Source organism: Pteropus vampyrus, unplaced genomic scaffold, assembly GCF_000151845.1.
Source record: "Pteropus vampyrus isolate Shadow unplaced genomic scaffold, Pvam_2.0 Scaffold95, whole genome shotgun sequence".
In the NCBI taxonomy this organism is placed as follows: Eukaryota; Metazoa; Chordata; class Mammalia; order Chiroptera; family Pteropodidae; genus Pteropus; species Pteropus vampyrus.
The window spans coordinates 3,714,322-3,723,931 of NW_011888876.1; the positions used below are offsets into that span (position 1 = coordinate 3,714,322).

Below are 9,610 nucleotides of genomic sequence, written 5' to 3' on the forward strand. Positions count from 1 at the left end.
TCCAGGTTGCGTTCCCGCTGAAAGCCCGTCATTATGTCTGGCTGTGGTGGGGAAGTGTTCACGGTCAGGAATTTTCTATATGAGTGAGGGTTTTTTCCAAGGAGATGTTGGATAATAGCTCCCTGCTTGCTGCATGCTGACAGAATTGAAATGAGACAAATAGTCTCCCCGATGTAAGAATACCCGTGTCTCTATCTCCTGCTGCCCGGTCCACGTGGGCTGGCTGTGGCAGCGTGTGGTAGGGGGAAGGAAGGGCAGATGTTTGCAGCCACCGTGTGACCTCAGGCAACTCCTTCGTGAGCTTCATTTCCCCGTCTGTACAGTGCGATGGGAAACTTTGCCCTTTAGGGCCGTTGTGAGGGTTAATTGAGATCGTGTACATTAAAAGCACATAGAAGAGTGTAATGCACGACGCAAGTATTGGCCATTCCTGGTGTCATTGGTCATTGTGCCTGCGACACAAGGCGAGCGCCTGTGCACAGACACCGCAGTTGATTTGCTCACGTATGTGCTGGCCTTCCACCCTCTGTTATTCCTGTTTTCCCTCTAGCCTCTCACACTGTCCACCGGCCCCTGTGTGCACTGGCCAGCACCAAGGGTAGGTTACCGGTACCCGGGCAAAAGGCAGTGCTACCTGTGCGAGAGGCAAACTCGTGCCCTGTCCACACCTGCTTCTTCCGTACTGAGTGTCTGAGTTGCACTATGTGGGCTGAGAAATTTCACATCAATTGCATTTTTCACTCTCCTCCTTTCTTGAAAGATTCCCCCTTTTCATTTTATCATTAGGTAGTAATTAGTATTCAAGGGAAATTGGTCTTAATATATTAAAATTGGTTAAGTGCATTTAGACCTGTACCACAGCCAATGTCTTATTGGAAAATGTAATTGGGGACTCTGTGTATGTAATTAATTGAATTACAATTAAGAACTTTCATTAAGCAATACTCTGGTACATTAGAGCAGTAAGGAAACATGTTTGACGAGCCACAAACCCCATATGGACTCTAAGTGAAAGCACAGGGATCTGTGTCCCTCTGGTCGGCTCCTGGCCCCAGAATCTGCCCTGCAGCCTCTGACTAATGGTTTGGTAATGCATCAGGTGACATCTCTGCAGTGACTGCCCTGATGGGAGGTGGGGGGTTCTTTCAGCATGCGTGCCCTTACTTTCTGACCGAAGTCAGGGAGAGACGCCTCAGTGTTGATCAGATGTTAACAGTTCTTAGGTACTGTCTTATCGTGAACTGTATTTTGACATGTGAATTGTCAAAATGTCCTGGCTCCTTAGAAGACCCCATTGCTTTTCCTGTGTCTTGAACAGTAGCAAAGACACGTCGGAGGAAGAGGGAGTGATGGGAATTCTGTCATCAGCCGCTAATGACCCCGTGGTTCAGACCCTTGACTGGTCATGCTTCATCCTCTGAAGGATGGCTGGCTCTACTCCGGGCACATACTCGTTCGTCCATCCCCCGGACATGGATGGCGGCCTCCTTTGGGCCATTGTGCTGGGACAGTGGAGGGAGCCCCCCACATTGTGGAGCCCGCAGTCGTACTGGGAAGGGGGTACGAGGGTGTAGTGGGGGCTGGAGCTGGTGAGAGCAGGAGAGAACTCCTGAGAGAGAATAAAAAGGAGTCAGTCAGACAGTGAGTGAGGGAAGAATGTTCCTGGCCAAGGGACTGCTCGTCGGACGGCCTCAGGGAGGGGTCGGCATATTTGGGAATGAATGAGTGAAGCAGCATGGAAGGGCGCAAGGGAGACAGCGCCGAAAGCAGAGACTGAGGCTCGGGCAGGGTCTGCGACGTGGTCTGAAGCCCCCGCTTCTGTGATCTGCTCCTTTTAGAAATTCCACAAACCTAAAACCATCTCCTTCTGATCACCTCATAAAACAAGATTACCCTGATTTATGGAAGGTCTGCAATTTCCCCGTGCAAGGCTCTCATTCGGAGAGTTTCATCGGCGAGGTACTGGCAGCAAGGATCCCTACCCTGCTTGGAGCACGGCAGACGCCGTGAGGAGTACAGCCTACTGTGTGAGCTCGATGGCTTTGAAAAGATTACTGCAGAGAGGCGTGGATGCGCGCGCGTGTTACAGTATATCACCTATTGATTATTTTTTAGAGACCAGCAAAAATGACTAGTAGCCAAAGGGAAGTGTTTAATAGAAGAAAAGTTTGGGGCTTATGAGGCTTTGGGGACTTAAAAGGCCTTTGGAAAAAAAATATGTGATGGATGTAGAAAGCCAAGGGAGAGTTTTTCTCCATGAGTCACTTAGGCATCCAACCGTGAGTCTTATGGAAAGAGTGGCGACTGTTAGCTTTTATCCCCGATTCTTTGTTCTGACAAGGCCAGGCATGGTTGTGTCCTCCTCCGATATTTTTGTGGCCCGTGGATTTGTTCAGCCCCAGCCCTTCCGAGGAACATGTTTATCCAAGAGGCTATGTGGTAGTTCAGGGCACGTTCTTGGACTTAGACCAGGATTCAGTTCTTAGCTCCAGCTTATACTGTTATATGGCTACACCAGCAGGATGACATTCTGAGCCTTATTTTTCTCACTTGTAAAGAGAGGATAATATCCAACTTAAAGGAGGATTGAGCAAATTAAATGAGATAATGTATTTAAAGTGCTAAGCATAGCGTCTGGCGTAAACACTCAGGAAGTGTTAACTGCTAGTGCACTTGCTGAGGCAGGATCCCAGTTGGGGGGTTCTGAATGGAAAACTAGCATCGGTGTGTTAGGCTCGAGGGTAAATACAGGGGATGGTGTACAGACTCAGGGAGAGTCATGGTTAACTGTGCTGCAGCAAACTTCATTCACGCCACCAGCAGCATTTACCGAACACCTACTCTGTGCTCTGGGGGTAGAGTGGTCCGGCCCTCAGACGTGCTCGTTGTCCAGGAGGGGAGCACAGATGCCAATTGTGTAAGAGGCTTATAATAAGAGCCTTCAGGGCTGGAGGTCTCAGGAGGGGGGTCAGGGAAGATTCTAGACTAGACCTTAAAGTGTATACATTTTAAAGAGTGGGAAGGACCTTCTGGCCTGCCGGTGTAACCTGAGCAAAGTCAGGTTAGCTGAGGGCGGGACTGTTCTGCGGGGCAGTAGCAATAAGCCTTCTGCATAGAGGGGTAGAGGATGGTTCGTTTCCTCTTAGTTCAGTCAGTTATACGCACAGCAGGATTTTACCGTGTTCCAGGTCCTGAGCTGGACACGCCCCTACCTTTGAAGAACTGCTCCCCTCCCTCCCCCACCATTTTATTTTTCACTGCTCCCCTTTATACACTCTCTGCTCCAGCCAAATGCAAACACTTGCTCGTCGTCTAGTGTGTGTGCTCACACTTTGTGCGCTTCATGTTTTTCCCATACTATTCCTTCTGTGAATTGCCGGTCCCATCATCTGGGAATCCTGCCATCTTCCCGTGTTCCTGAAGCGGGAGCACGGCCCCTGTCACGTGGTTGGTGCTGGGGGGCCATTTGTGAACTGGCAACATTGTCGTCATGCTACAGAGAGCATAAAGGTGAGGATGTGACAGTGGCCATTGATCTTCTGGTTGGTTCTAGAGCTGGCATAGATCTTTTTGGAGAAGAAAGATTGAAGTTGCTTTAGCTTATAACTAGATTAGAGCTTTTAGATTTAGTCTGAACCAACCATAACACGAAGCTTAAAGTCCCATGCAGTTCGTATCTAGGAACACAAGGCTTCTGCCAGTAGCGTACAGTGAGTTCATCTGAGCTTTGATTTAATGGTTAGCACCCATTTGTCTGAAAGTCACGTTTGTATCTGTGTCTCCCTCAGTTCCAATGAGAACACTTTTTAAACTATAAAACAATAATAGTTATGATTAGTTTTTATCTGATCGCCTGACAAGTCTGTTACACTTGTAATGTGCATACAAGCTTTCTTTCGATGTGTGTTGTCACGTATGTACACAGATCCACAGCTGTAACTGCACTTTTCACGTCTCATCTTGAGTGTACATATGGACATCCAAGAACAATGAAAACATGCCATAGGAACCAGTAAAGCAACAGTTCTCAAACCCTTTGGTCTTAGGACCGCCTCACACTCAAGAAATATTGAGGACCCCAAAGAGCATTCGTTTATTGGGTTATATATATTTATTAGAGTTAAAAACTGAGAAATTTTTAAATATTTATGAATTCATTTAAAAAGCAATAATAAATCTATTACATGTTAATGTAAATTTTTATGAAAAATAACTATTTTTCCTTAAAAATTTAATGAGAAGAGTGGTACTGCTTAATTTTGTTTTCTTTCCCTGAAGAGCATTTATTTTTGTTCCATCGGGAAGATAAATTATTGACTAATTACCTAAACCAGTTGGCACTGTTCTATATTTTTGCAAGTTTCTGTAATATCTGGCTTTATAGAAAACTCTTGGATTTTCACATCTCTGCATTTAGTCTATTACATCGTTTTAGTTGAAGTATATGAAGAAAATTCAGCCTAACGCAGGTATGTTGTTGGAAAAGAGAAAAGTACTTCAGTAGCCTTTCAGGTCATAGGGTTATTCATTTTTATGACTATACCAAAACTCAAGCAATAGTTTCTTAAAGGCTAGTTGCAGTGTGGAATCAGAGCCATGTCAATGAACTTGTTATTACTTTGTGCATTTGTAAGATGATAGGTATGAAAAGGGCTAATGATGTCGAACTGTTATTTTGAAAATGTTTTTGAAATTATGGACCCCCAAAGGGTTCTTGGGGCTCACCCTCTCCAGTGGGGCCTGGACTGCACGTGAGAACCACTGATGGAGAGTCTACAGGTACCCGCACAGTTTCTCTCCTTGCTGCTGCTCCTAGGAGAGTGGTGAGGTGAGGGTGGGGCGGGGAGGACAGCAGGAGGAACATGGACTCCAAGGGTACGTCATGGCAATCCATGGCCCGCAGAGACTTAGAGTCCCGCGTATCTGTTCCAGCTCTGCCTCTGCCCGACAGTGGCATCTTGGACAAGGTTTCGACCCAGTCTTGACCTTTGGTGTCAGAGTTAGGATCAATTTACATCTCCGAACTCTGTGTTCTGGGTTCTTTCCAATGTTATTAAGTCCCGAGGCCACTTCCTAGCCCTTGGCCCTCGGTCAGCACCTCCTCTTTCTTTCTTCCTTTCTTTGCTGCTGGCCCCGGATGCCACCTGCCTCTCCCACCTCATCTCTGCTGCCCTGTACCCCTCCTGCTCAGGCCTGGTTTTGCCATTAAGATCGGTACCATTGCTTCTTTCTCCCTCTCTGATTCCTTACTCTAGAGAGTTAAGCTCTTACCGTTCTCGGATTTTCTGCTGGTCCCTCCAGCCTTTCTACATTGTGAATGTATTCTCTGTCATTCTTCCATAGCCTGTTGTCATCCATTTGAGTGCTAGTGTTCAAGTCACTTTTAGGCCCCGCCCCAAAATTTGATCTATCACAGTACATCTTTGAGTTATTGCAGCTCGAGCGTTTTGACACGATACATTATGGTAATCCATGGCACATAGAGACATTAACACTCCCGACTTTGACAAAATACATTGTGAAGTCTTTGAAGGCACCATTACAATTTGTCTTGTCATTCACGGGGAGACCGAGTTCAGCATTAATGTAGATGAACCCAGTGTGGCTTTTGTTTCATTTAATTGCTTGTGACCTTTTTAATTGCTAATTTAACAAAATACCAAAGGGTTATATTTCAATTAAATTAACAGAAGAATGTTTTTTGTTACTATATTTATTTGTAAGGCATTCCGTTTCTTTCCACTTTTTGCTTTGAGTAGATAAAAATGTCTTCTCTTGAACAGAGGTGGGCTGTTAAGTGTGCAGTTTATAGTACAGCAGTAATTTTAATGTGCATACAGTGCAGTGCCAAGCATGTTCCCTGTGTGGTTGGATTCGTGCCTTTCGAGAAGGATGTAAACAGTAAAGCTGTACATGCAAAGTCACAGAACTTTTCTGGTCCAGAAACATGCGTTCGATGTGACGTTCTACTTCAGATGTTGGTCTTTAGATAAAGCGTCTGTTGCATGCTCCATGTGTCAAGCGCTACTGTGCCTTGTACTGTTTTCTTTGTGTCCTGTAGCGAGTTTGTAAGCTCCCGAAGATCAGGACCCTCGTTATCCTCACCGGCGTTCCTCCGCAGCCTGGCACCGTGCCAGCGTGAGGAGACTAGCTGCAGGTTGCCTACCTGACTCACCTGTACACGCAGACGTGCCCCTCCAAGCAGTGGCGCTCCTGAGCCTGCTTTGAGAAATGGCTCCGGACCTCCGAGACCCGAAGCAGGTAGCCTGCTTTGGGTGAGCAGCAGGTATCGGAGGCACATGCAGGCCTGTTTGCTCTCGCTCTGCTCGCCCAGGTGCTGTTGCCCTTCTCATCATAAAAGCAAACATGCCCCTTGTCAGCTGGGGCCAGCTCAGAACTCATTCAAGTATCAGGGGACTTAAATCCTCAAATGGGATATGAATTTACGCCGTCAGAGAGTAGAAGGTCAGTGCAAGAAGCATTAGTGTGTTGAGCCAGCTCCGGCTGTGTAAGTCTGGAACAAAATTAATATAAGGAAATTGACAAGCCTTGCTGGTTATTCCATAGCTTTAAGACCTCTACTAAAATCCTATCATCTCATCTGCCCGTTATTAACATTTCAGCAAAATATAAAGTTTTCATTAATCTCCCACAGCAAATTTAGGAGTGAAAACTGGCACTTGTTTGAGCTTTTAGGACTACATTAGCTGGTGTATTAAACAAAATATGTCATTCTTCAGTAGCTTCTGTAGAAAGCTAAATCAATTTCCAGCCATATTTATGCACCACTTTATCTAAAAGCATCTGAATTATCATTTACAGCTAAGATGCTTTATTAGCAGCTGGCATTGAAATTGCTCAGTAAAAAATTATATGTCACGTTATAGTAATTTTTAAATTGGTTTTAATCCAACATCATAAAATGTAAAACTCTTAAGTATGTTTTTTTTTTTAGTAATTGGCATTTTAGCATAATGAGCCGTTACCTCTTTCCAAATCAAATACCTGCAATATTTAGAAAATACTAATTAGTGAAGAAAACAGAGGTTCTTAAGCTAAGTTGTATCTAATAATGGCATTTTCTCAGAAAAGAGGACTTTAAATGATTTTTAAAACATGAAAAGATTTTAATATTTCACCAGAATTCTCCACAGTTCTCATGTATATAAAAGTTTCTATATAGAAATAAACACATCTTGGCAAGTCAGTAAAATGCATATCAGGAAAAGTGAATGATTATTTAAAACTCAGATTTCTAGCCAGCTTCTCAGTTCGAGATGTGGACATTAACCAGGAGATAGTCGTGGTCATGATGGTGGCATCTTCATTCAAAATCACAGGTGTTCCAGAGAAAGGAAACTGGGTTACTCAATGGCCCTTGCAGATGCTGAGTGCAGCTCTGCTAGTCCTAGCGATGTGACGTCACATCGCTAAGTCACTCAGCCTCTCTGATCCCCACCTACCTGTAAACATGGCACCAGGTTCTCATCCAGTAAATTTTTATTGAACACTTGCTTTATCCTGCGTGAAGCCTTCAGGAACCAGCTTTGACTTAGAAGCTTGTCCTGTAAGCAGTAATTATGAGAAGGAAAAGCACGTAGTTGTCAGGCTACCAGTTATGTGACAGAATTTTCCTGTTTTATACCCAAATCTAGAGACTTTTACTCCTCCAACTCTGTCCCAAGGAGTGCTCTCGGGGTGTCCCATGGGACCATCCGGTGCTCAACACAAGGCCTAGGGCACCTACTCTGGTTGCTGGACAGGGCCTCCCTCCCAGTGGTGACAGACACCAGCAGCTACACCCTCAGAAGACCACAGTTCAAACTCTGGAGGGTGAGAGACAGTTTAGCTTTGCCTAGTGTGACCTTGGGCACCTGACTTTGCCTCGAAAGCCTCAGATTCCCAAAGCATCGGATGAGAATGACAGCTGGGTTATCGTGAGGCTTAAACGCGTGTGGCAAGTGCTGGTACCGTGCCTGATATGCAGTGTGCACTCGTACGTAGTAGCTTCTGTTTGTTCGTTTATCTATCTATCTAGCAGCATTTAGTGAGAGCATGCCAGTTACCTGTACTGCTTGCAGGAGAAGACACGGAGATGAATGAGAATCTCCTGGCCCTCACACAGCTTCCTAATTAAGACAGAGCAACCACTCAGGCATCTGGTGCAAGGCCGAATGTGATGATCCTCTATGACAGTAGAATGAAAATAATCATGACTGCTATATATTCAGCGTATTATGTGTTTGATTTTTAAAATACATTTTGACATTCTGTGGGTGGAAAACTGGGGTTCAGAGAGCTAGTCACTTGGCCAAGATCATACAGCATATTAGAAGCAGAGCTAGAAATTGAGCCCAGGTCTACCTGGCTCCAGGGTCCGGTACAAACCAACTGCGGTGGAATTAATTCAGCAGAAGGTGGAGTTTGAGCTACCCTGGGTGGGCTTTTGACAGGTCCAGGGTAAGAGCGGAAATGGTGTTCTAGGCCAAGGACATATGAGCAAAGGCCTAGAAGTAGAAAAACCCAAACCTGAGGGCCATCCGAGGTGTTTCAGAAGAGCCGAAAGGAGGAATATGTGAGGAGTGACAAGTAGAATTGATAAATTATGTTTCACCCGGATTATGGACAGTCTCGATTGCTTGGCTGAAAAAAAGTGCACATCATTCAGGAAGCCATGGGAAGCCAGGGACAATTTTTGAGTACCAGTCTTCTCAGTTGTCTCTAGTGTCACATATCAGAGTGCTTAGCATGCATAGAGCTCTCGCTAAACATTTGATCAGTAAATAAATAATCAAAGCTTCAGAAAAATGAATCAGAAAGCCATGCGGTGGCTGGATTGCAGACGGGGCCTGGTGGCCAGGCCAGCGAGGAGACTGTTCCAGACATCCAAGCACAAGCAGGCTCACGCCTGCACCAGTGGGGCCTGGGGCACGGGGCAGGAAGCTAGTAAACGGATGGTTTGAGAATCTTGGAAAAGACAGAGATTCTTCAAGGAGCATGGATTACTTTTATGATCGGGCAACTTAATGTCAAAAAAAGAAACAAGCCTACAGCCATGCTATCCTGAACAAGCCCAATTCCGTCTGATCTCGGAAGCTAAGCAGGGTCGGGCCTGGTTAGTACTTGGATGGGAGACCACCCTAGGAAGACCAGGTGCTATAGGCGTAAAAAATAAAAATTTTTTAAAAAATAAATAAGGTATCGTAAGCTGACAAGGTCCTTGCATTCTGTGAGGTCAACCAAGGGTTGCCTCGCCTAAAAAGAAAAAAAAAAGAAACGAGTGTGACCTCCCATCCTTCTGCGATTTTAACTTGGTCTTGTGGAGACTGGCGAGCTGTTTTCCTCTCCTGTACCCCTGCTGCGTAGCCAAGGGCCTGCCATGGAATAGGCAGTGTTTGTGGAATTAATTGTTGAATGATTAATATGTTACCATTCTCTTGTTTACTGGAATGGCATTATTAAGTCATCGCTCAGCCTTTTCTTCTCCAAATTAAATAGCCCATATTATTTTAATTTATCCCAAAGCATTTTAAGCAGACACCATTTGCCAAGCCTCATGTATCTTTATGTGTTAAACTGCTTTTTCCTCCCCAGGTTCAAGGGCAGACGG

General features: G+C 45.2%; 1 protein-coding gene and 1 pseudogene across 1 annotated transcript in view; both read left to right on the forward strand.

Moving 5' to 3' along the window:
* MAPKAP1 (mitogen-activated protein kinase associated protein 1) overlaps positions 1–9,610 on the forward strand; it is a 238,846-nt gene that overhangs the window by 189,532 nt on the left and 39,704 nt on the right. The gene's annotated exons all lie outside the window — the stretch shown is intronic.
* LOC111742514 lies at positions 9,046–9,165 on the forward strand (annotated as a pseudogene).